General features: G+C 47.9%; 1 long non-coding RNA gene across 2 annotated transcripts; it reads right to left on the bottom strand.

Moving 5' to 3' along the window:
- Nucleotides 1-1,789: 1,789 nt before the first annotated feature.
- Nucleotides 1,790-12,596, bottom strand: LOC133258604 (uncharacterized). Of its 2 annotated transcripts, XR_009740097.1 has the most exons (3): nt 3,973-12,596; nt 3,007-3,077; nt 1,790-2,834 (listed from the first exon to the last, which is right to left on the bottom strand). It is a non-coding gene; the product is annotated as an uncharacterized LOC133258604 (long non-coding RNA). The 2 variants fall into 2 exon arrangements; XR_009740096.1 differs by having other exon boundaries at nt 1,790-3,077.
- Nucleotides 12,597-26,401: the final 13,805 nt, after the last annotated feature.

Consider the following 26,401-nt stretch of genomic DNA (forward strand, 5'->3'; position numbering starts at 1 on the left):
CTGAGTCATGTCTGACGCTGTGCACCCCCGTGGACCATAGCCCACCAGGCTCCTCTGTTCGTGGGATTCTCCAGGCCAGAATACTGGAGTGGGTGGCCATGTTGTCCTCCAGCGGATCTTCCCAACCCAGGGATTGAACCCAGATCTTCTGCATTGCAGGCAGATTCTTCACCATCTGAGCCACCAGGAAAGCCCCATCAGGTGGCTGGTGGACGACGGGTTCATGTGCTGGGGCTGTAGTTCAGGGCAGACTGCCAAGGGTTAGCAATCTCAAAGTAGTCGGTGAAACAATGGTGCATACTTATTCTCAAACTGCCAGCCTTTGAGGTGAAACTCTGTAGCGAATGACTCAGATGACAGTTTGCAGCTGAAAGAGAAGGCCAGCTCAGGGTCTCACAGACTGCAGGCGCCCGGGGCTGCCTCTGGGGTAAAATCCACCCCTGGTGGATTCACCCGAGGGCCGTGTTCGCCTCCCTGCACACGGGCTCCATTTTTCCATCCAGCTCATCCTCATCATTCTGTGAGCACAGATCAAGAGCTCTATTTACATAAGAACAAATTCACGTGTGGAAGCGTCCGATCAGGAAAAGGAGGTTCAGAACTTACAAAGCGAATAGATCAACAGAGCCCTCTAGCCAACTGCGTAGGACTAATCCGAGCTGGCGTCAGGAGAGCATCTCTGATGTAAACACGCAGGAACGTTGTCTAGAAAATCTGCAAATGGACCTCCTGTGCTTCGTATCTCTTCACAAAGAGGAAAATCCAGGTAAAGGCACCTGATTGCTAAACTCCACAAACAAAGAGGAAGAGAGATTTTCTGTTAAAGATCAAGACAGAAACGTTATCCTTATTTGCATGACTTGAAAGCAGCTTGCAAATGGAGCCCCGGTCTGTGCTCTTACCAGGCCCCTGCCCAGAAGAAGCGATTCTAACTCCTGAGCACCGGCTGACGGATAACCGACACGTTCCGCGGATGAAGCAGTCTGCAGAAAAGCTTCATGTATCATCTTGCTACAGATTCTCGGCAGCCAGACAGCCTTGCCCCTTCTCCATCCCGCACGCTATTTATGTGTTTCCATTTACATGAATCTAGTCTATGCTTGTGCCCGGTTGATTTTTCAAGTTAATCATAGGGCACTTGGGGAAAGATTAATGTCAGGAATGCAGAGGTTCAGCAAATTGTGGAAGAGTTTCACCATACAATTAATCTCTCTCTTCCCGCATTACAAAAGTGCAAGGGACAAAGGCAGAGAGCTGTCATAACGCAGACAGCACAGGTCTGTCTGGAAGAGCCGGGGGAGCCAGCTGTGAAACGCATAGGAAAATGGCTCTCTGCTTTAAGGACTTATAGATCATCCCCTTTGTGCATCATTCTTTCTTGCCAGGCTGTTGTTTAGTCGCTCAGTTGTGTCCCACTCTTTGTGACCCCATGGACTGTAGCCCACCAGGATCCTCTGTCCATGGGATTCCCCAGGCAAGAACACTGGAGTGGGTTGCCATTTCCTCCTCCAGGTCTTCCCGACCCAGGGATCGAACCCGCGTCTCCTGTGGCTCCTGCATTGCCGGTGGATTCTCTACCACTGAGTCACCGGGAAAGCCCCTTCTCGCCTGATGCTTGTACCTCAATCCCATTTCCCACTCAGCTGTCATTGTCCCGACGAGAGCACCGTAAGCTGGGCCATGGGAGCAAGTGGAGATGGCATCTCAGTTAAGGCAACGCCACGCTCTTGATGCTGAGTCTGACCTCTGTACCTAGGACAGAATAAATTCTCAGAGGCTGAACTCTGGGTGAACTAGAAAAGAATAGCTTTATTGCTTTGCCAGGCAAAGGGGTTTGCCCCAGTGGGCTAATGCCTTCAAAACTCTGACCCCATCTGGAGGGGGTAGTGAAGAATTGTATGGTATTGGTTAAAAGAGGGCGTGATCAGCTCGTGGACACTCTTCTGATGGCTTGGCAGTGAGGGAGTGGAGTCAGCATCATCAACTTTCTGGTTCCGAGCCGTCCAGGGCCTCCGTGTTTGTGGGCAGAAAGCAGCTAACTTCCGTGTAGTGAGGGTTTCAGTATCTGCAGAAAGCTCCAAGATATCTTCCTGTGTATCCCTTGAGGGGAACCAGGGCCCGGCTCCAAGGCTGCCCTACTGTTTCTTGACTGCTCTTTCCTGGTTTCGGCACCCCCTCCCTTCCCTGATTGGCAGCTGTTTGAACCTTCCTGTTGGAACTCAGAGAAGGTCATGGAGCCTGAATGAAGCCTAATTCCTGTAATCAAGAAACGGGGGACACAGACGTCTTTTGTGCCCAGGAGCCCCACAGGGTCCTGCTCCATCTCACTCTCATCTCCTCAGATGCCCCTCATATCCTTCATGTCCAGCTTTATCCATATTCCTCTGCGATCAAAACCCTTTGTAGGACATGTGAAACAAACTTCTTCCCTCCAAGGCAGGGCTCTCTCTCATCAGCTGGTGAAAATGTGGCACCCAGTGGCTCACGGGACCTTCCTAGTGCTGTGTTTCCCCCGAAGCAAAGGTTCAGGATGGCCTAGTTCAGTGTTAGTGGCAACTTCACAGAGAGAACCACTGGGTGGACTCACAAAGCGCCAGGGTCCTGTTTGCGGCCAGGCCGGTAGGAGCAAGAGTGTGGCCGGAAGGGCATTGGGTGCCGGCTGCGGGGGGTCCTGTGCGGGGCAGGGAAGGGCAGGCACGGAGCGTCTCCCTTTCTGGGTTCCTGGGCTCCGGCTGCACTGGTTTCAGGGAGCTCCCCTACATCAGCTGGAAACCCGCCGGAAACCAAGGCAGCTGAGTTCTGCTTCCCGTTCCTCACACGCACATTTCTGTGGACTGAAATGACCCCAAAGTCACAATAAGGCTTTCGAGCTGAACCCTCTATGCAACAGTAAACATCCATCAGATAATGACAGTCATTCTCTTCCTTGCAAACGAAATGGAAGGAAAAATTAGCAGATAAGGTTTCAGATCCTGATCCATGACCTCATAACATAGATGTACTTACTTAAAATATCCCCCTTTGCCTTCCACTAAGGAAGCATCTTCTCCCTTTCATTCTTGACTTTGGTCAAAGAACTGAAATGGTGAGAAAAAAAAATGATGAAAATCCTGTTCATTTATGATTCGGGGTCCTGTGTTATCAGAGCTGATGGATAGCCTACCAATTAGATAGTTTTACAAGAACTGCAAACTTAACTCCACAAAGCTCTCTTCATTTAGGAAAACTCACACTTAGCGCTGCTCTCCCGATCCGCCCCACCCTCCCCTTCCCCTCTGTGTCACACATCCGCTCTCTGTGTCTGCATCTCCATTCCTGCTCCGTGTGTGGGTTCATCTTTATCATTTTTCTAGATTCCAAATATATGCACTAATGTACAATATTTGTTTTTCTCTTTCTGGCTTACTTCATTCCACACTTAGTATTACAGGTCAACGCAAAGCAGAAAAGACCCAGAAAACCTCACATGCTTCTTGATGTATGTACCGCGGTGATAAAGGAAGTAACGACTACTCCCATCTCTAGAATGGCCACTCTGCCAGCTGCTCTGATTACACGGTGGGCAGTGCGCTTGCGATCTGGCAAGGTGACCACGGCCACCCTGCCCCTCAGAAGGAAACCAGGGATCGCCCCTGCACCGCCCCGCTCAGGGCAGCAGAGCCCTGAAGCGACACAGAGGCAAAGCTGGAGCTACATTCAGGTCTGTGCAGCTTCAGAGTGCACTGTTTCCACTCTGCTGTGCTAATTCGTGCAGGTGGATGGGAGGCAACCTTGGCTTCCCATCCTCCACACAGACGTCACATCCACACAGCCCATGATGCCCAGAGGACAGGTGCAGAGCAAACTCACCGCTGCCGGTCCCCAGAGACACCAGCCCGTTTCCAGCCGCACTCCCTGTTTCACCCTCGAGCAGGAGACCCCGTTTGCAAGCCCTGGAAGGCCCCCATGCCCGCCTCCCCTGTGTATACTCACCCAGGTCTACACTCGGCCCTTCTCCGGGGGCATGACCTTCACCTGCACAAGGTCATTGCTCTCATGGGTGGGAAAGTGTGAGTCGGGAACATTAGGCTTCATGATCTTGAGCTTGTAGTGGCTGAAATGTAATAAACTGGGGTAAGTCTGTCTTGTTTTTGAGAATAAATATGTTGCACTTTATCCATGGCTTGCACCACGGGCAGAGCATAGGCGGTAGAGCGCCAGCAGCTGGAAAGGTTTGACCCCACAAATGCAGCGTGTTTGATCCAGAGCCTTCTGTATAAATATGCAACGTGTTTATGTGGCCCATCGGTTGCTGTTAGGGCACCAATAAACCCCCACAGGTGGCAGAGTTGGGGACACAGCCACACTGGTGTCCGTAAACGAGGCATTTATTCAGGGCATCGCTCCAGTCTGCTGCTTCGGGAACCTCTTCTCCGTCTTCTATTCATGAAGTGAACACGTGTTTCTGATCAATATGTAGAGATCAATTGAATGATATCATTACACGAAAAAAAGCAAATGAGATCCAATGCAAATATGTCGATTCTAGTTATAAGCCTACTCTGTGATTCCCACAATTGCTTGTCCCCAAATGTAAAAACAACGTGATTAAACATCCTTTTAACTTCTGTTTGCCAGCAAACACCAGGTCCGGAGTGTGCTCCACCCACTCCCTAGACGCAGAAAAGACCTGGTCTTTTTGTAAGAGTGGAGCCTCCTTCCATCCAATCCCACTGACCAAAGAGCTGCCTTTGCCAGCAGGGTGAGGTAACGTCCCCAAGGCCCCCAGCGTCTAAGAATCTCTGTGGAGTTTCCGAAGAGCCAACCTGTTCTCTCCATCTTTCAACAAAATGCAGTCAAAAAGCAACCATGTCCTTAGTTTTCTAGAATTTCTCTGACTGAAATTTGATTTTTAGCCTCTAAACTTGCCGACAAAGGTCCGTCTAGTCAAAGCTGTGGTTTTTCCAGTAGTCATGTATGGATATGATAGCTGGACCATAAGAAGGCTAAACGCCGAATAACTGATGCATTCAAATTGTGGTAAGGATGTGAGAGCTGGACCCTAAAAAAGGCTGAGCACCAAAGAATTGATGCTTTTGAACTGTGGTGTTGGAGAAGACTCTTGAGAGTCCCTTGGAATGCAAGGAGATCCAACCAGTCCATCCTAGAGACCAGTCCTGGGTGTTCATTGGAAGGACTGATGCTGAAGCTGAAGTGCCAATACTTTGGCCACCTGATGCGAAGAGCTGACTCATTGGAAGACTCTGATGCTGGGAAAGATTGAGGGCAGGAGGAGATGGGGGTGACAGAGGATGAGATGGTTGGATGGCATCACCGACTCAATGGACATGAGTTTTAGCAAAATCCAGGAGATAGTGAAAGGCAAGGAAGCCTGGCGTGCTACAACCTGTGGGGTCATGAAGAATCAGACATAACTTAGCAAGTAAACAACAAAATTTGACATTTCAAAACCTTGCTTGCTATACAGCTCAATCCTCTGTTCCTAACCATCCACACCAATTTCTACTGCCCTCAGCAGGAAAGAGCTCATTTACACGGAAGGTACTCCAGGATCTTAACATGAAGACAGCAACTGCTCCCCACTTCCCACTCAAGCCAAACACTTTGGGTGCTTCCACCCCAGTTCTTTCCTCTTATTTCCCCTTCTTATCCCAACTGCAACTGTCTAATCATCTGTCAGAGGAAGAGAGGATACGCATGCCTGGAGCACCCTCGGCCCAGGGACCATCCTCCCTGTACTGTGACTCTGTCGCCTTTCCAGCTTGAACTGAGGGCCACCTGTGCTCCATGGGGCCTCAAAGAGTCGAACATGGCTGAGCGACTGAACAACCCGTATTCCATGCACAATGATACATTCTGGCTCAGTGACCATGTAAATTACAGCATTTGGACGTGTTCCCAAATAACTGTGAGATGGAGAAAGAGAAAAACTGTGGCTGCAAATTTAGTAGGTGCACTAGGAAAAGCTACAATGATAAACCTTGGTTTTCTCTAGGCAGATAAAAGGTGGTAGTCATCTGCAGCCCCAATAAGTCAGAAAGGCTTGAGAGATCCCAAAGGAAATGAAGGGCAAGGTGGACTCCTATCAAAACCAAATTTTCAATTCCAGGGAACTTGAGGACTTTTAAGATAAAAATTACAGTTGGACCATCGCACTTCAATTCACACATTTCTTTGTTTTAACTTTTTCATCTGTGAAGTACAGTATCATCTTCCTACTTAATGACGTTATAAAATAACTGGTGAGACATGATAAATCTGAATTATTTGTGCACACCCTGAATCTCCAGTAAATAATGGAGGAAGGAGAGGGGGAAATCAGAAAGCATCCGTGGATAATAGAAGCAGGAGCCATAATCACCAGGTGTTTGTAGGGAACTAATCATTCCATAGACAACTTGATTGCTTCTGTGATGGAATTACAAGATTTACAGATGAAAGCAATGCAGCTGATGTATGTCTAGAATGACGACTGCAATATAATACACTTGATACAGTGTAGCACAAAATCCCGCTTGCAAAATACATCTGTGTAGGTTGGGACTGTCACAGAACAGAAAGCCAAGGAGAGGCCGCCAAGAAATGAGTAAGAACAGATAGAACTGCTTCTTTGGAGCCTCCTGTAACCCTGACTGACAACAAAGATGACCTTGGATTTGATGCTGAAAAATCTGTTTAAAAACCAACAGTCAAAGGATAGTCAAACATGTCACCCTTGCTGAATATTTGGAACTACAGAAATGGTACCAAAAAAATGGTAAAACCATGGATCACAGACCACAGATTCTTGAGCAAAAACTAAAAGTTTTATCAACTCTGGCAAAACACATATTTTTTGTTTTCCATATCTCTCATGCATGTGCTCAATCACTAAGTCGTGCCCAACTCTTTGCGCCCCAATGGACTGTAGCCCTCCAGGCTCCTCTGTCCATGGGATTTCCCAGGCAAGAATACTGGAGTGGATTGCATTTCCCCCTCTAGGGCAATCTTCCCGACTCAGAGATCCAGCCCACGTCTCCCTCGTCTCCTGCATTGGCAGGTGGATTCTTTACCACCTGAGCCATGGGGGAAGCCCAGTATCTCTCATGAGCTACTAGTAAAACTGGAAAAGTAGCTCTAATCATCATGTAGCATTTATGGAGTGCCTGTTGTATGCCAGATAATGACTTAAGCATCTCTCACGGGGCTCCCCTTGTCACTTACCAGTGAAGAATCTGCCTGCAATACAGGAGCCATAGGAGACTCTGGCTTGAACCCCGGGTCAGGAAGGTCCCCTGGAGGAGGGTATAGCAGCCCACTCCAATATTCTTGCCCAGAGAATCCCATGGACAGAGGAGCCTGGCGGGCTACAGGCCATGGGGTGGCACAAAGTCGGACATGACTGAAGCGCCTTAGCACGCTGCAGGCATGCGCCTCCTGTGACTGAGACCCACAAGGTGGATCCTGCTTCCACATGCAGTGTGAACACTGCTGGCGTCCTGCCCTGGCCTCCTCCACTGCTGAGCATCAAGGCTTCCAGTTGCCAGGATACCCCTTCCTACTCCACTGGCCTTGACCCTGCTGGAGCCTCTGTTCCCGGGAGCTTATTCCTCCCCAGCTCCGTCTCCTGCAAAGACAACCTGCACCCAGCTAACACAGGGACACCCAGGCTGGTTCCGGGGTCCTTGTCTCAAAGGGGTCCAGCCTTGCACACCACCTCTCTCTGCAGAGCTCCCCATGGAATCAGAGGGAGTGCAGACTCTAGCTGAGTGCAGAGGGAATCAGAGGAGTGCAGAGGGAATCAGCTGAGTGCAGAGGGAATCAGAGGGAGTGCAGACTCTAGCTGAGACGACATCATCGCCCCAGCCTGTCCGGCTTCTTCCCTGCTTCCTTTTCTCCTGAGACTATCCCCTCAGACAACCAAGTGCATCCAAATCTCTCTGCTTCTCGAGAACCAAATTCAGAGTGGAGCTGGCAGAGGCGGAAAGGGAGCCTCAGGAAGGGTCGGTAACTAGGTGCTGGGTCGTACTGTGAACTGGCAGAGCCAGAGTCTAGCCCGGGCTGCCCTCTAGGACCCGCATGCCCAGAGGGAACAAGGCCGTCCGACAGGGTGGGCAGGGACCAGAAGGGTGCTGACCATGCCTGAGCCCTGCTCCACCGCCCTGGGCCCTACCGCCTTCGCCCTTCAGGCAGGTTCGTCGCCGAGGCCGTAGATTGCCGTTTGACCACGGCTGGGCCCGAGGAGTTTCTGTCCCTTGCAACCACGAATCTGGAGGCAGCATCCCTGACGTGAGTAGGGAGGCCAGGGGTGAAGCATTAGCTTGTTTCCGAGACAAGGTAACAAGCTTGTTCTCAGACACATTTAGGTGGAGGTGCCCAAGGAGAGAAGAGATGTCCACAAAAACGCTTTCCTAAGAGAAGAGTCGACGATGTGGACGAGACAGAGCGGGACCCGACAGGGACGAGGACCCCACAGCCCGGCAGAAAATTGAGAACCTTGAAGACAGAGGAAAACAGTCAAAGGAGACCAAATAATAAGAATGCACTCATTAACCATAGTCAAGGACCTTCAGTTCTTTCTCAAGGACTATAGATGATATTCTGAGCCACATCGTGTGAGCTGTCTTATAGATACTGAAACCCCAGGTGGACGGGATAACTACGTGATGACCAGACCGTACCCAGGACACGAGCTGCCACACTCTGAGAACTGGCCATAAAGAAATGGGGGAAAATGGGCCCTGGAACTGAAGATTAGCTGTACCTAAAGCAACCAGCACGAGCTGATCAGACCATCGAGGACCAATCTGAAGGCGACTGTCAGAGATGACTGTTCCTGGATGTAGATCCCCCCTCTCCCGCACTCCGTCTAAGCTCCTGCCCCACTAGTTGGGGGCTGGTAGGGGGAGTCAGGCTTCAGACAGATGTCTGCCCCCCTCCCTCCCTAGTTCCCAGCGTCTGAAATACAGCAGACTGTCCTTTCCACCATCCTGGCCTGTTTAGCGGCTTTTGGGCAGCAAGAAGCCAGACCCCACCACCCCTCTTTCACTAACAGAAAAAGGAAATAAATCCTGAACTAGGTACTGATGATTTGCACCAAAATAAAGATACGGAAGGGGATGCACGTGTGTGCTCAGACATGTCTGACTCTGTGCGACCCCATGGACTATAGCCCGCCAGGCTCCTCTGTCCATGGGATTCTCCGGGCAAGGATACTGGAGAGGTTGCCGTGCCCTCCTCCAGGGGAATCTTCCCGACCCAGGGATTACACCCGAGTCTTCTGAATCTCCTGCGTTGGCAGGCAGAGTCCCTCCCACGGCACCACCTGGGAAGCCCACAGAGGGGACATTCCTGGACAGTTTTCAGGCGCGGAGAGTAGGCAGGGCTGTCAGATTCTACAAATAAAAATGGAGATGGCGCCTAGCTTCAAGTGTTCTTCAAGACACTCTGTGCACGGAATCTGTGGAGCTGCTAAAGGAGAAAGATAAAGAGCGATGGGATCTAGAGGCGACTTTGCTGAACGTGCCGATCAGTTATCAGAGAGTTAATTCAACACCTTTACACCATGAAACCTCTGCACCTGGTGTTACGTCTCTGGATTTAGTGTGCCAGCATCTCCAGTGTATCCTGGTTCATAGTTGATGGGAACTGGAATAGAAATTTGTACCCTACTGTTGTGTGAAAATTGTGTAAATCTTAATTGTGTCAAATTGGTTCACAACGTCTTTCAGGTTTACTGTATTCTACTTCTCTCTACATTCATTCTATTAATTTTGGAGAATTCGATATTGAAATTCCAACTAAAAATCTTAATTTATCTACTTAAAACAAGCAATTGTAGTATATAGTGGAACTATACGTAATTTTGTTCTGTATTTTCTATGTCTCCTATAAATATGTTATCATATTTTCATAACTTAAAAAATAAGAAAGAAAGAGACAGACAAGGAGAAAAGAAAAAAACAAAATATTTTAACGATTCCCCTGATAAGATATTCAGATCCTTCCATTTATATAGGTTTCTATTGATGTTTCTTGGTAAAAAATGTTTATTATTTTCTACATCGTTTCAGTTCAGTTCAGTTCAGCAGCTCAGTCATGTCCTACTCCTTGTGACCCCGTGAATCGCAGCACACCAGGCCTCCCTGTCCATCACCAACTCCTGGAGTTCACTCAGACTCACATCCATCAAGTCGGTGATGCCATCCAGCCATCTAATCCTCTGTTGTCCCCTTCTCCTCCTGCTCCCAATCCCTCCCAGCATCAGAGTCTTTTCCAATGAGTCAACTCTTTGCATGAGGTGGCCAAAGTACTGGAGTTTCAGCTTTAGCATCATTCCTTCCAAAGAAATCCCAGGGCTGATCACCTTTAGAATGGACTGGTTGGATCTCCTTGCAGTCCAAGGGGCTCTCAAGAGTCTTCTCCAACCCCACAGTTCAAAAGCATCAGTTCTTCAGCGCTCAGCTTTACAGTTGCACAAATTTTGTACAAAAGTACTTTACATTTTATGCTCTTCTAAATGAGCATAAAATACCTTCCTCCTCTTTTCTAAACAATGACCCCCCTCATCCAGAATCTTCTCAGTCTCTGCTTTGCCCACACTGAACAGAAGCCCTCATTCTTGACTCTGCCAAATTTCTCAACGATGGCTGCTTATTCATATCCAGATCTGGGTAAACTCGAACTATTCATACTTACAGACGCCCTGGCTGGCGGCGTCTGCTCCATCTCCACCAGGACGGGTGCACTGCACCAGTGAACGTGCGTGAACTCCTCTCTCCCAGTCCTGGGGCTATTCCCCGCTCACCATGACTTCTTAAGAGCGTGTGACATGACTGGTCTATTTCTTCTGAAATCTGGGGCTGCCTGACTTCTGTGACCCTGAGTTACTTTGGCTCAACCGCGACCTCTTTGGCTCTCACTTCTCTATCTCTTTATTGACTTTTCTTCCTCTTCCCCCCTCAAACTTCTTCTTAAACATGAACATTTCCCTGAGCTAATTCCTGCATCTCTTACCAGTTTGTTCCTTTTTTTTTTTCCCCTTCACTAACAAATTCACCCAGTAGCACCATTTCCCCCTCTAAGACACTGAGGAAGAGTTCCATTTTTACTTGAGCATTTAAATTCAACCCACCCAGCCCGGGGTGGGGATGGTAAATGTCCCTCCTGTTTCCTTATTTCTATTAATGGCACCTGCCTCCTCTCCATCGTCCACACCAGAAGCTCTTCAGTCGCCTTGGACTCCGTCCTGTTTGTTCCTTCGGGCCGAGGAGTCGCCGTGTCTGGTCCATTTTTTTCCCATTTATCTATCTCAGTGAAGGACAGGGGAGCCTGGCATGCTGTGGTCCAAAGGGTCACAGAGTCGGACACAATTGAGCAACTGAACAGAAACAACAAATCTCATATCTATCCCTTCCTTTCCCGTCTAGTACCACTTGAAAATGGCAACCCACGCCCGTATTCTTGCCTAGAGAATCCTGCAGACAGAGGAGCCTGGTGGGCTACAGTCCTTAGGGTCTCAGAGAGTCAGACCCGACAGAGGCTAAGAACACCTGTCACTTCCAGAACCCAGATCTCTCCAAGGACACTGAGCCTCTTTCTCCAGCTTTCTTCCTAACACTCTCTGTTCTTTTAATGCATTTCACACAAGAGCAGGTTTAATACCCAGTGCGTTGCTTTCTAGATCATGTTCCTTGCCTGTGCCTGGTTAGCCAGGAGGTAGACTGGGTATGGAAAAGCTGAGCTGAGATTCCTGGTGAATTCAGAGTATCCACCAGGTCTGAGCATCCAGCCTGCCAGCTCGGGAAGGGTGATGGAGACTGGACTTTTCTAGCACTTGGAAATGTGAGTCCGCAATTCGGAAGCAACCAGAAGACTATCTGAACGCAGGCCAAGAGTACGTGGAGGGTGCAAGCCATTCCCTCTGACGCCCAGCCCTGCCCACGATGGTGAGAGGGCATGGACGCAGTCAGCACCCCCTAGAAACCGGTGGGTTCCTGCAGGGGGCTGGCGAGCTGCTGGGAGATATGGCTGCAGACACTCAATGTTGATTCAGGAACAGATCGGGGCTGGTTGGCAGAGAGCCGACACTCTGCAGAGGCTGTGCTACGTGAGGGGTAGCCTGGAAACAGTACAATACACTTCAGGGAGTGTTTGCCAAGCTCAGAACGGGAATGAGAACAAAGCTGGATGGTGAGCGGGCGAACTGCTGAATGAGGACTTCGTCCACGCCCCCAGCCCGACCCCAGCGGGGGAAGGTGGACCGGGGGACCTGTCATTCAACACCTGTCCCTATTTACAAAGAAGCGGGAAGCCAGGACCGGTCAGAAACCTACAGCCCCTAACCCTTCCCTACAGGGTATCGTCCGAATTCCTTAGCCTTTCAAAAGCAATCCCCCCAGAACTGAGATGCATTTACCTTTTTCATCTGGATTCCAGCTTTTCCCTTTACTTCTTCCCTATTTTAGTCAACCCCTTAAACCGTCGAATATATATTTGAACTTTTCCGTAATACTTAACTGTCTCTGATCCATCCCGACATTATCTGCCCTTTAAAAACAAGGTCTACACACCCTTTCCCAGAAGAGATCTTTCTTGATCAAACTTCGCCCATCGTATCTCCCTTACCTGGGCTCCCAACGCACCTGTTTTCTAGCTTCTTTCTCAGTTCACCACGTGTGTATCACATCGAGGGGATCATCCATCTGTGCTGATTATGGCAGGATTCCCCAACCAGAATGCGAGGTCCTTGAGATCAGGAAACCTCCCGTGTTTGCCTTGGTGCCTCCTACAGTTCTTACAATGAGGTTGCTTACCTAAATAGGTAATTGTTAAATATTTCATGGTCACCATCTCCTTTAAAATGCTTAGGCCCAAGAAGGAAGAATTTTTTTTTTCTCTGCCTTCCTGTTTTCGCCATACATTTTGTGAGTTCCTCTCATTTACATTCCTCTTCCGATAAAAGCGCTTGCCATAGTAACAGTCTTGCCTGGTGATGCTCAATCTCTGGTAATAAGCAGGATGGATGCAGATGTCTTGGCGGAAGTGAAAATGCATATACTGACAATCAAAAATCCAATATGTTGGGGAAATACACCAAATGATTATTTTTCTTTTGTTTTTGTTTTTTTCCTCCTCTGAGTCTTTATTTAAAGGTCTTCTCCAAAAGATAAATATTGTCCCTCATTGACTGTGTATTTCCAATTTGTTGGAAGCTTTAGGGTTTTGCTTTCTGAGTTTGTTTGCTTTTTCACACAAACCCAAGAGCTTTGAACAAGGGAATCTACCAGGTCTGCAAGAATCCCTGATAGCTGAATACAACTTGTTTTTTTCTTTCCTTCAAGATGAGAAGCCCAGGGTGAAATGAGGCTCATCCGGAGAGAGAATTATAATCACTAGACAGACGAAGACTTTTTTTCCCCTCAATAAAACCCTGCATGGGAGGTAGTACACCTCGTCCTGTTTCTGGGCTTCCCCAGTGTCAAGTGGCAGATTCGAGTTCGATCCCTGTGTTGGGAAGACCCCCTGGAGAAGGAGACGGCAACCCACTCCAGTATTCTTGCCTGGAGAATTCCACGGACAGAGGAGCCTGGCGGGCTGCGGTTCGTGGGGTTGCAAAGATCCAGACACGACTGAGCGACTAACACTTCTGCTTTCACCACTGGGGCCCTGTGGATTCCTCTGCCCGCCCCGCCCTCCACAGTGAGTGGAGGAACCTCATAGCATCACCCAGGCTTGCTTTCTCCACCTCCCCACAGCCAGGCAGACTGAGGAGCTCTCCTGATCTCCTAAGAACATCTGACCTCCAAACGCTGAGCTTCCCTGGGGCATTCATTCTAAGAGGCAGCCTGTGTTCCTTTTGGCTTTTCAAAATGAGCTGAGTTCCTTGCTGGTGGAGAAAAACAGGAACATATTGACAGATTGATTTCTTTTCATAGATTGATTCCCATTCTAACAGAAAGTCTGTGCTGTTCGGAAGAAACACAGGGTACCTATTTGCTGAATTTGACGTCTGCGTTTCCAGGGCTCTTGTCATTTTCAAGAGGGACACGCAGTCTGACTGAGGTGGAGGAGAGAGGCCCGAGTCCCACGTTTTTCTCCCAGTTCATTGCTTTTCACAGGGCCGGCCCCTGCCTCTTCTCACCTCTTCATATTGTGGAATTGATTTGGACTTTCTTTCTCCATTGATTGCTGCTTTTTTGTTAGTTTCCCTGCATTTGCCAGTTCAGAATCTGCCCGTGGCGAACATCATTTGTCCAAACGAGCTCCCCTTGGGGAGAAAGGAGGCCACGTCAGGTCATGCAAAAATGAGAATGTTTTTGTTGGTGTAACCGTGTCTCCCCCGCCCCCATGCAGGTACATCCACGTCAGGAACCATCATGACTAATTACAGGGTCAGCTCAAGGCGTCGAGTTGTGCAATCGGGGCCCACACACACCAAAGCAATGTTTTTATTTGCTTGTTTTGTTCCAGAGATTTTGCTTATGTAATTGCTACCAAGCTGAACCTTCCTGAACATCGTTTACTCCACACCTCAACTCCGTAAATGAGTCTGGATCAACCCTTTAGGTCAAAAGATGAGAAGATCCCTAATTTCCAGCATTTCCAGGCTGTCTGTTCTCCATGGAAAACGATTGCCTCAGAAGACAATGGTTCTGTCACAACCTCTGCTGTGACACACCAAAATACAATCCGGCGCCTGGCAACTTGCAAAATGCTTCAGCACTAAAATGCTCCCATTTTGTTTTTAAAGGAAGATTGCACAAAGACATTAAAAACAATTTTCTGATGTAGCATGTTTTGCTCAACTTCATTTGACATGGTCAATAAATTTGTGGAGAAAATCAGCGTATTAAGAACTATAAATTTTCCTTATTTCCAAGAATATTGATTGTGACAAGACACTGGCTATGTATTTGTAGGCACCAGGAAGGTTCAGGAAGGGTCCTCCTGGCAATAAGGTCCTCCATGAGGTCTGCCAGGCTGCTCTGTCTGTGGGATTCTCCAGGCAAGAATACTGGAGTGGGTTGCCACGCCCTTCTCCAGGGGATCTTCCCGACCCAGGGATCAACTCAGCTCTCCCATATTGCAGGCAGATTTTTGACCATCTGAACCACCAGGGAAGCTCTACAAAGCATGAAATGGAAAATGGCTAAAGTTAGAGTTTTTGCACAGAAAGCAGTACAGTTTCTTTGCAGCCTCTAAAGGTCCAGCGAGTGGAAGGTATCCCAGGGGAGGTGTGTCCTGACACCTCAGGGAAACAGGAGGACAGCAGGTGAGACTCTTCAAATATTCCCCCAAACAAGACTCGGGTAAATTTTCCCAAAGTTCCTAGAGATGGAGAACTATAGGAAACTAAGAAATTAGATCAACTACACATTGCATGTAAAAGGCATGGTGAGGAAAAGAAGGAGTTGCTTCCATACTCGGCTCTGAAAGCGAGCCCTGAATTCGGACGCTGGTGGGACACAGCCTGGCCATCAGGACAGGCCAGCAATAGGCAGGCCAGGGGCCTCAGAAGTGGCCGTGACCAGGAGGAGGCGGACGGGGCCCGGAGGATGCGGGGCACCGCTGTCCCACCGTGCCAGTGGAGCCCGGACAGCCTGGACTCGAGGCCCTGGTGAGCACCGTCCTCTGCAGCCAGGCCGTCTCACTTAAGCGACTTGCGGACTTACCCTAGGGGGGACCTTCTCAGGGGAAAGTTCCTTCCTCTCCTAGCACTACAAGCTCTGCGCCGAACACTATGTCACCAGGAATATCATCCCGTGTGTGTCTTCTCTGGGGTTGAGTCTGAGAAAATGGTGTTCCCCAGCCTTGCAAACCAGCTGCAGGCATACCTTCAGATGCAGGTGTTGAGTTCCAGACCACTGCAATAAAGCCAACATCCCAGTAAAACAAACACCGCGATAGAGGGAATCACACAAATGTTTTGCTTTCCTGGTGCATATAAAAGCTCCATTTACAAGGGATGGCCACCTAGGAGGTGTGCAATAGCATTATGTCTAAAAAGCATGTACATACTTTAATTAAAAAAATACTTCATTGCTTAGAAATGCTAACACCATCGGAGCTTCAGCAGAGTGCAGTGCACATGCGTGCTCAGTTGCTTCGTGTCCGATTCTTTGTGACCCTGTGGACTGCAGCCCGCCAGGCTCCTCTGTCCATGGGATTCTCCAAGCAAGAATACTGGGGCGGGTTGCCATGCCCTCTTCCAGGGGATCTTCCCAACCCAGGGATCAAACCTGCATCTCCTACGTCTCCTGCATTGCGGTAGATTCTTTACTGCTGAGCCACCAGGGTAGCCTGCAAGGTGCAGTCGTAACATCAAAGGTCATTGATCACAGATTGCCAAAACAAATACAGTACTAATAATGAAAAAGTTTGAAATATCACACGAATTACCAAAAGATGATGCAGAGACACCAAGTGAGCAAATACTGTTGGACAAACGGCACTGAGAGACTTCCTAGAGGCAGGGTTGGCCCAAACCCTCAGTTTGAAGAAAGTAGGCAACATCTTTTTTTTTTTTTTTGTCCTCATGGCAGAGCATGCAGGATCTTAGTTCCCTGCCAGGAATCAAACCTGGTCACGGGAGCAGGTCTCCCAGGAGTGTTATGTAAACCATTCAGTCTCTCGGTCCCTGGTTAGCCTGTTTCTGGAATAAAAGAGGGAACTCTGTGACTTTGCCTGCAGACTTCATTCTTGCTGCAATATTTCCTCTCTGCGTGGGTGTCCCTCAAACATCTTCTTGTCCACCCCTGAAGGAGTTTTTAGACGTGTCCTTCCTAACCCCTCCCTGTGACCTGTTCTGGTCACAGATACGCTGCACGTGGTGGTACTGTGGTCATTTGAAGGCCCACAGACTGCGGTCATATCTCAGGGGCTTTCTGTCCATTGAGGATCAGTTTTCACCTCCTGGGAACCACATTGCCCTGTTGGAGATGCATGTTCTACCAAATTCGTGACTTCCCTGTCCCGTTTTTAAGAAGAGGTGTGTGGAGAGCGTTTGAAATTCTCGTTCCCGTTTCCAATGAGCAATTCTTAATACACAATCTTGCTGCTCTTAAAACTCTTGAGATGATCCCGCGTTTCCCTGTGAAAGGAAAGGTCAGCCTCTTCCCATGGAGACCTGAAGGGTGTGAAATTCGATGCTGGCGGCCACACCTGCCCTTGGACGTGGGTTGGGAGGGGGGAGGAGGGAAGGACAGTGACGTGAAGTGGGTGCCAGGTGACAAGCAGTGTCAGGCATGTTCCATCGTAAGCAGGAAAGGGAAGGCACTGTTCATAGGCAGATAAAGGAATATCTGCCTATCTCAGGGGTTCTGATGGTGGTGTTGCAAATAAATGACGTACTACTTTTTCAAAAACTCTACTGAAATGCAGGTGATTTATAATGTTGTATTAATTCCTGCTGCATAATGAAGTCACTCAGTTATATATTCCTTTTAAAAATATTTTTTCCATATGGTTTATATAGGATGGCTTCCCTGGTGGCTCAGATGGTAAAGTGTCTGCCTGCAATGCGGGAGACCTGGATTCGATCCGATCCCTGGGTCGGGAAGATCCCCTGGAGAAGGAAATGGCAACGCACTCCTGTACTGTTGCCTGGAAAATTCCGTGGATGGAGTTGACTGGTAGGCTACAGTCCATGGGGTCGCAGAGTCACACACGACTGGGCAGCTTCCCTTATACAGGACATTGAATATAATTCCCTGTGCTCTACAGAGGGACCTTCTTTATCCCTTCTACATGCAAAACCTTACATCTGCGGAACCCCAACCTCCCCCTCCACGCCTCCCCCAAAACCCTCCCCTTTGGCAACCATCAGTCTGTTCTCTACGTCTGTGATTCCGTTTACAGAATTTAACATAAAAACAGACCTCCAGCATCTCAGCACCGCTCAGTGTGGGAACTCTCCCACCTTCTGCAGGGGAAGCGGCCCCACGTCGCTGTTTCCGTGGAGAGGTCAGCCCCGCCGGGCACAGAGCGTTTTCCCAGGGACCCACAGTCTAGCTTAGGCGGGTGCCCCTGAGGCCATTTGGCACCTGTGTTTGGGCGTTGGCCAGATGTCCGTCCAGCAGATGGCTGGAGCCATCAGCACATGTCCGGAAGCCAGTGCATACACTACCTTGGAGCGTTAAGCCAAACCCTCCGCCTCTTGCAGTTTGCAGATGCGGCTCTGACAGCATCTCTTCCTCCTCCCAGGAGGAGTGAGAGGTTGTGCCATCCTGCCCAGCGCCCCTAGTGCTGCCTGAGCCACCTGAAGGGTCAGAGCGAGGGGCTCCGGGGCTCTTACAAAGTGCTAGAAGGAGAGGCTGGGGAGGGCACGTCCTTGGAGCACTCCTCCCAGCAGGTGAGTGCTATCTGATGCTCCTGGGATCCCCAGCATGCTCCCTACAGGTCAGACCCAGGGCTCTGCAGGGTGGATCCTCCGGCAGACATGTCGCATTGGGGAAAGTGAGGGTGGGGGATGGCTTCTGCATTCCCCATCCTCTCCCACCATAAAGATGCAAACTGATCCACAAGGCAGAGTCACTTCTCACCTGGCCTTGTTCGTTCAGCTTCTGTCTTTACACTCTGGTGAACTGATTCTGAAAGAGATGAGTGGATCCCAATGCACAGAACTTTTAAGTTTGGACTTTCCTTCCTCGGTTGACTGGAGCAAATCCAGACTGTGGCGCTGCCCCCATCCTAATGCTTGGTCAGCAGAAACAATGGCACCCAGGGTGGCCGGCTCACAGGCAGGACCTGAGGTCCAGGCTTGGCCATCAGCTGCAAGACCACCACACTGATTTGTCTTTCTACTTCTGGGCCGCGTTCAGAGCAGTGCGTGGGGAAGCCACCCAACGGGATGCTGGCTGCAGAAATGAGTGAATGCAACTCTCAAAACCGCCTTCCATTTCTCCCGAGTTCCTACTTTTTATACAAGAAGCAGAAGCAGCTACAATGGCTAAGAGTGAGAGCTGGGTGCTATGAGACAGACTCTTCCTGGATTCTCTTGGCAGGCCAGTGAAAAAGGTAAACATACATGATACCCCATTAACATGGAGTAATGGCAACCTTTAGAACTGACTCATTTGTTTTCTCAACAGTGTGTTCGAGGGCAGGGAGTGCAGAGATGAACCCGATGGGCAAGGTTGAGTGGAACCACTGAGGGTCTCCGGTGAGGCGGGGGTGAGGGGTTGTTGTTCTTAGCCTGGGAGGTGAGCGATCATTGTCTCAGCTTGCAGGCTTGCCCCAGATTCTGAGATAACAGGGCAAGTCTCATTAAGCATCCTGCTACATGAATATCAAGCTCGTGTGATCTGGAGAATGTTTCAAACATAATTTATTATTGACATGAATCAAATAAAAAGCCATACATTGCACCGTCCCAAATTTCACTCTTGATAGCATGAGTCAGCTAGTTTTCTCCAAGAAGGTCCAGATAGTAAATATTTCCGTTTTTCAGGCTGTGCGACCTCATTCTCAACTATTCACTTTGTTTTGTAGCAGGAAAGCGGCAGTAGACAAGGCATACACAAACGGTCAGGGCCACGTCCCAATAAAACTTTATTTACAAGCACAGGTGGGTGCCCACCACGTCCCAATAAAACTTTATTTACAAGCACAGGTGGGTGCCCATATCAGAGCCGGGGGCCACAGTTGACTCACTCTTGGTTTATAGCGTTGAAACAAAATTGTTACAGTAAACAGAGCATGCTTCCAGGAAACGTGAGTTAGAAGAAGTTATATGGCAAGCGTGGTACGTGCTCTGCCCTTCAATCGCATCCGACTCCTTCGCGACCCCATGGACTGTAGCCCGCCAGGCTCCTCTGTCCATGGGATTTCCCAGGCAGGAACACTGGAGTGGGCTGCTGTTTCCTTCTCCAACACCTGGTATATACCTTACAAAAAGTAAGTTCAAAAATGAGATTTTAAAAGATAAGTTCTCATTCTGAGATGCAGAACATCTTTGTATCTCTTAAAAATTATAAGCAAAGCTTTGTGTAACAGTATTTTTCCAAGGACTCAATCTATATACTGCCAGGAGATTCCCAAACTGCTTGAAAAAAAAAAAAAAGGCTAAAAATCACTGATTTAAAATAAAATACAAATTTCAAAGTGGACAATCTCCAATTTCCTAATAATGATGGTACCAGTCACTCTACCAAACTCTACTCCAGAGAAGGCCATGCTAAACCACTAGCAATGTCGTTATCTAGTCTGCCTGATTCCCCAGTCACATTCGTGGGCCCAGAAAACTCCCCAAAAGGCAGGAGAAGGAGACAGCAAGCCCTGTGCAGTCGCAGACTGAAGCTGTCCACTCCTCCTTCTGTGATAGCAACATTCACCAAGGGTTTTTACTCTGTCGTAAACTACAATTTCCTTGGGGTCTCATGAAACCTCAGGGTGTTCCCGGGAGGATTAATTCCTTTTAGGGAGATCAAGCAGGAAATAAAACAAGATTACTCACAGGTAAAGGAATGTTCTTAGAAATTCCTTTTTACTATTGTTCGTTTCTTTTTTACTGAACATGCCAAAAACCACACCTTGTAACTCTGGGAAATTCATTTTCCACAGCTATGTAAAGAACTCTCTACACCTCAGACTGTGGCTTCTACAGATGATAGCTGAAGCATTAAAAGCTTTCAGAAACTTTTTTTAAAAATAACCAAAAACAGCACTGGGCACATGCTTCCCTGACAGAAAAAAATGAAATAAAATCAAGCTCTAGGTGTATTCCCAGGAAGCTCAACATAGCTGGAGGGCTCAGGGCCTAGAAAATAAGGAATGATTTCCAAGAAATTTATATGTATTAATTAAAAATCCTATGTATTTTTACCTACATACGCAAAAAGAGAGATAGTTGTAAAGAATCCACACCTGAAAATCTTTCAAAACTTTAAAAGGTTAATAAACCCAGAATAGCATCCCAGTATTTAAGAAGAAAAAAGTCAGAGTACTAATGTACCAAACTTCAGCACTTATTATAGAAGTAGAATAATTACAACGGTATGGGATTGGCAGAAGAACAGACAAAACAGATCAATGAAATAGGACAGATAACCTAGAAATAGACCCGCACAAATAAAGACAAATGATTTTTGAAAAAAGAACCAAGGTAAATCAATGGAGAAAAGACAGACTCTGCAACAAAGGAACATCCTGAAGCAACTGGACATCCACATGCAAAAAAATAAAGCCAGACACAGACCCTACAAACTTCACAAAAATTAACTCAGAATAGGTGGCAGAACTAAGCACAAAATGCAAAGCCATACACTCCCAGAAGATAGCCCAGGAGCAAATCGAGATGAGTTTGGATTTGGTGACAACATCACTAAAAACACAATCCAGGAAAGAAGCAGTGCATCGGGTGGACTTCATTAAAATTAAAAACCACTGCCTGAGCTCAGGGAAAGCCAGTGTCCCAGAGGAGAGCCAGTTAGTGGGGAGGAGTTCTCTCTTATTTAGGGAGGGTCAGCCTTTCTTCTCTTCAGGTCTTCAACTGACTGGGTGAGGCCCACGCCTACACTGGGGAGAGCAATCGGCCTCACTTAGTTACCAATGCAAGTGCTAATCCCATTCAAAGCATCCTCACAGACACACCCAGGATACTGTTTGACCAACATCTGGGCCCCATGGACCAGTCAGGATGACCCAGTGAGGGAAGCCGGGGGCAGTGGTGGGAGCAAGGGGCTCATGGGGACACTCTGCACCTCTCGCTCAGTTCCTGCTTGAACCTAAAAATGCTCCAAAGAATAAAATATACGTTCAAAAAAAAAGATTAACAACTCAGAATGAATAGCTCACTTTTCAAAGAAGTAATCTCCAAACATAGCTACATGAAAGGTGAATGCATCTTACAAAAATAAATTTCAGTTAAGTGGAATTGATTGACAAGATTCACCAGTTTTCAAAAGCCTCTCCCCTTCAGCCAAGCGGATATTAATACAACCCTTATTGCAAGATGATGATCATTAACTGGCAATTTAAATTTGTATAGTGACTGTTCTCTGAGTGTTACAGTAGAGGGTTTCTGAGTGTAGGTTAAAGTAGACAGAGATATCTTTAGTCAAGAGAATTCTGCCACCTTCAGTCTAGAAAAGAGGAGAAGGGGCTCTATGTAGCTCACTCCAGGGCATAGGAGAACTCCACATGCTTTGGTAACAATGAAAGAAGGGAGTGACTATTACACCAAGTTTGATGTTAAATCATGGCTCAATAAAATCAGAGGTTGGAAAACTATTGCCTAAGACTCAAATATGACCACCTCGTGTTTTGCAAATAAAGTTTTATTGGAACACAGCTGTGCTCACTTGTTTAGTCGTTGTCTGTGGCTACTTTTGCAAAGGTGAAAGTGAAAAGTGAAGGTGAAGTTGCTCAGTCGAGTCCGACTCTTTGTGACCCCATGGACTGTAGCCTGCAGGCTTCTCCATCCACGGGATTCTCTGTACTATCTGGCCCTTTCTAGAATAATCCTTCCACCCCCCAATAAATTTTATCAGTTGTTATTTTCTTAGGGGAAGTTTGGCTTGTTTAATTTTATGAGGGAGAAGAAATGTCTCCAACCACTTCTAAATATGATATGGTATCCTGAATTAAATCCTGGAAGAGAAAAGGAACATTGGTTTGAAGAATGGTGAAATCTGAATAACGTCTGTAGTTAAAAGCATTACAGAAATGTTAATTTCAATGCAACTTGGTTACATAAAACATTAACACTAGGAAAGTTCTCTGCAAAATGCATGCAACTTTTCTGAAAATCTAAAATTATTGCAAGATATAAATGTTATTTAGAGAAAAGTTCTCAGCAGATAGATATTTGAAATAAACATTCAGAATGTGGATGGAGTCTGTCTCAAGTCATAGCAGTGGTGTGGCTATAAGGGTCATTCATTCATTTATCCAATAAACATTTAAGGACTTGTGACAGCAACCAAAAAATCTCTTTACAGGAGTATGCATGAACATAGGCTCACTTCCCTGATTTTGGCAATTTTATCCAAGCTGTAAAAATCTTCCTGACACAGATGACAAGTGCATTGTGAGCAGGTAAACGGAGGTTTGGATTTGCAGGTAACAACAAATTCAGATAAGCTCAAATAAAGTCTTCCATTTTTAACATTCCCAGAGGAAGTTTAAAAAAGAGAGGAAATGAATACTTCCTTAAAGTACTGAGGAGAGGAGGAGATGAAACATCTGAGCGCCCGCTCTTCACCCAGGTTGCACATTTCCTCTCCTGGCTGCCTGCCAGGTCTGAGCACCATGGAAGCATTAGCCCCGACAGAAGCCAAAGGGCTGAGCCCAGGGGCCAGGCTGGGTCCCCAAGGCTCTGGGACAGCCGGTCTCGGGGAAGTTGTTTCCACTCCTGGAAGAAAGTTCATGCCACATGCAGATGGGGCTCTGGATGACTGGAAGCCAGACTCTTCAAAAGGCAGAAGTGGGTATGAAATCGTGTCCAGAGACCCCATGGACTGTAGCCTGCAGGCTTCTCCGTCCATGGGATGGAGCAGCGATGGTCCATCCCAGCCCTGCGGGGGTCGGACACACTGCAGAGATGTGTTAAGATGCTAGCAGCGCGAGGAGATCCTGCAGTGCCCACGCAGTTTTATTTGTTATTTGATCAGTGGCACAGAGAGGGAAGGTGCCCCCACCCTTTCCTGCTCAGTGGCTGTCCACGCTCACGACCAGCGCACATCTACCAAGATGCAATGACCAGCTCTGTGGGGAAGAACTGGTTAGTCCGTCCTGTTCCACTCAAGTTCAGAGCCTAGTAGTTAAGCCCTGCCCGGTTGCAGGGAAATAAGCCTCACACATCCACGTCTGCTTGCCCAGTCTTAGGTTCAGGCCCTGCACACTGAAGGGATCAGAAGAATAATTTTGAACGTGCCCTTCAACTCTGAAACGGATGACACTGTGGTGAGAGCCATGAGCTCTGACGTCCACATGCTCCCTCTGACCTGATTAGGGAGGTGTCCCCTGGAGAGAAAGTGACGGAGTTGAGGTCTGGGGACCCCACTTGGGTCACTTAGGTGCAAGAATTCTGACATTCAGAAAATACCCATTCCCAGAACCGAAGGGCCCTGTGACAGTCCGGCCCCTGGGAATCAGTGCCGTAAGTGCCCGGGCCCTGTGACAGTCCGGCCTCTGGGAATCGGTGCCGTAAGTGCCCGCCGAGGCTCAGCAAAGGGCACTTGGTGATCTCAAGGAGGAAACTTGAGCCTGGGGAAACAAAAATACTGTTTGGATTGTATTTCCTGTCATAAAGTTGGAGTCATGGTTTTCGCTCCCAAGCCGGAAACGAAGTGTTTCCTTATTGCCAGAGGCCTGAGATACAGGGTTAAAGGTCCCAGCGCAGAAAGTGATTCAGTGGCGGCTGTGTCCCCAGAGAACACTGACCAATGGCTCCACAGGCGACGGGCTCGCTGCTGAGCACTTTGCAAGAACTGGCTAATTTAACTCCCACATCTGCCTGCAAGGCAGGAGACCCTGGTTCGATCCCTGGATAGGGAAGACCCCCTGGAGAAGGGCATGGCAACCCGCTCCGGTATTCTTGCCTGGAGAATCCCATGGACGGAGGAGCCTGGTGGGCTACAGTCCATGGAGTTGCAAAGAGTTGGATGCGACTGAGCGACTAACACTCTCTTTCACCTTCATCAGCTCTACAGAGAAGAGGTTGTCATGATCCCAACAGGAGGAAAGCAATTCTCAGGCTTAATAACCCAGCCCAAGTCATAAAACTAAGAAGAACTCGAACACCAGGAGTCAGAACCCGAGGTCCACAACTTTCAGCACCCTGCCTGGAGCCCTGCGACGTGGGGATGTGACCCCAGCTAAGCGACAACGTGACCTCCCCTCTCAGAAGAGCAATGACGGAGATGCAGCCAAGGTCTCCTCCCCGCAGCCTAAAAGCTGAGGCTCTGCTGCCCTCTGTCCTGGAGGAGCCCTGAAGTGTGTCCTGTAGCCACTGACCCCTCTCAACAACCAACTCTGAGCTCTGGTGTAGCCTCAGATAACTTGACCTTGTGAGCAACCCTTTACCTAAAAAGTAGGGGCTAAAAAGCTTATGCACTTTCCCAGTTTATAAGACAAGCTCACACGAGATCTGGGGATGGAGTGACATTTAGAATCAAAATGGTTCATGTTCATACAAGACAGACAAAACTACTGTTTTCTCCATGAAATTATAGTTCGATGCATCTGCTCTTTCTATGGTCCTTATTTAATTTCTCTTTCTGTGTCTCTGATGGTAACACAACATACAACTCACAAAAGAGCTTTTCCTGTTCAGGAATGTATTTTACCTTGTGTGACCACATCGTCATATTTTATTTCCATCTCAAGAACCTGATACAATTAAACTTTATACAAACTTATTTATTTAAACTGATACAATTAAATTCGACCACTTCTAGTGGTCTCTCACTAAAAGTGACTCTCTGCTCAAAATATATACTGTACTTTTGTATATTCTACTGAAGTACATGCTTGGGACTCCCCTGGCCATCCGGTGGTTAAGATTCCACGCTTCCCCTGCAGGCGGCTTGGATTCAATGCTTGGTGGAGGAACTAAGATCCCACATGCCACATGGTACAGCCAAGTAAATAAATAATAAAGTACATCTGTGTTGTCATTAAACGTAAGTGCTCTTGTGTAGAAAGTTGGGGTATTTTTATATTCTTATTTTTGAAAATGACCATAGTTTTTCATTTTAAATTAATTTAGTTTTTAATTTAAAGTTGTGTGCTTTCTCTTAAACTGATTGGGCTTCCCTAGTGGCTCAGTGGTAAAGAATCCACCTGTAACGTTGGAGCCGCAGGAGACGCGGTTCGATCCCTGGGTTGGGAAGATCCCCTGGAGGAGGCCATGGCAACCCACTCCAGTATCCTTGCCTAGAGAATCTCATGGACAGAGGAGCCTGGCGGGCTACAGTCCATGGGGTTGCAAAGAGTCAGACATGACTGAAATGACTTAGCGCGAAGCATGCAGGCTTAAGCTGATTGTCTTACAATAAAGTCAAAAGCCATATTCTCCTTCTATCTGACATTTCCAACCATGGGAGCTTATCTTTAGTGATAAGACATATAAATTGATGATCTTCAGTGACTGTCACCTACAAAAAATGATTCTTTTATACAGTTTTACCAAACACAGCCAGTTGAACAAAAAGCAGAAAACTTTGCCAGCATTACCTTGAAGCGAATGAATGAGAATATCAGCGTGACGTGGCCTCTGTCTCTGCAAAGGTGTTCTCTACCTGCACTGCGTAGAGAGAACACAGGGCTGCTCCATCTGACTCCCCGTGGCGTTCTCAGCACAAGGAGTTAAACCACAACTCAACTGCATATCAGAACTGGCAGGAATTCCTTCTGTCTGAGGAAGCGATCTGATGATAGCGGTGTTGTAATACGTCTGTGGTGAGTTCACTGAAGACAC

This window comes from Bos javanicus, chromosome 12 (genome assembly GCF_032452875.1).
Source record: "Bos javanicus breed banteng chromosome 12, ARS-OSU_banteng_1.0, whole genome shotgun sequence".
Taxonomy (NCBI): Eukaryota; Metazoa; Chordata; class Mammalia; order Artiodactyla; family Bovidae; genus Bos; species Bos javanicus.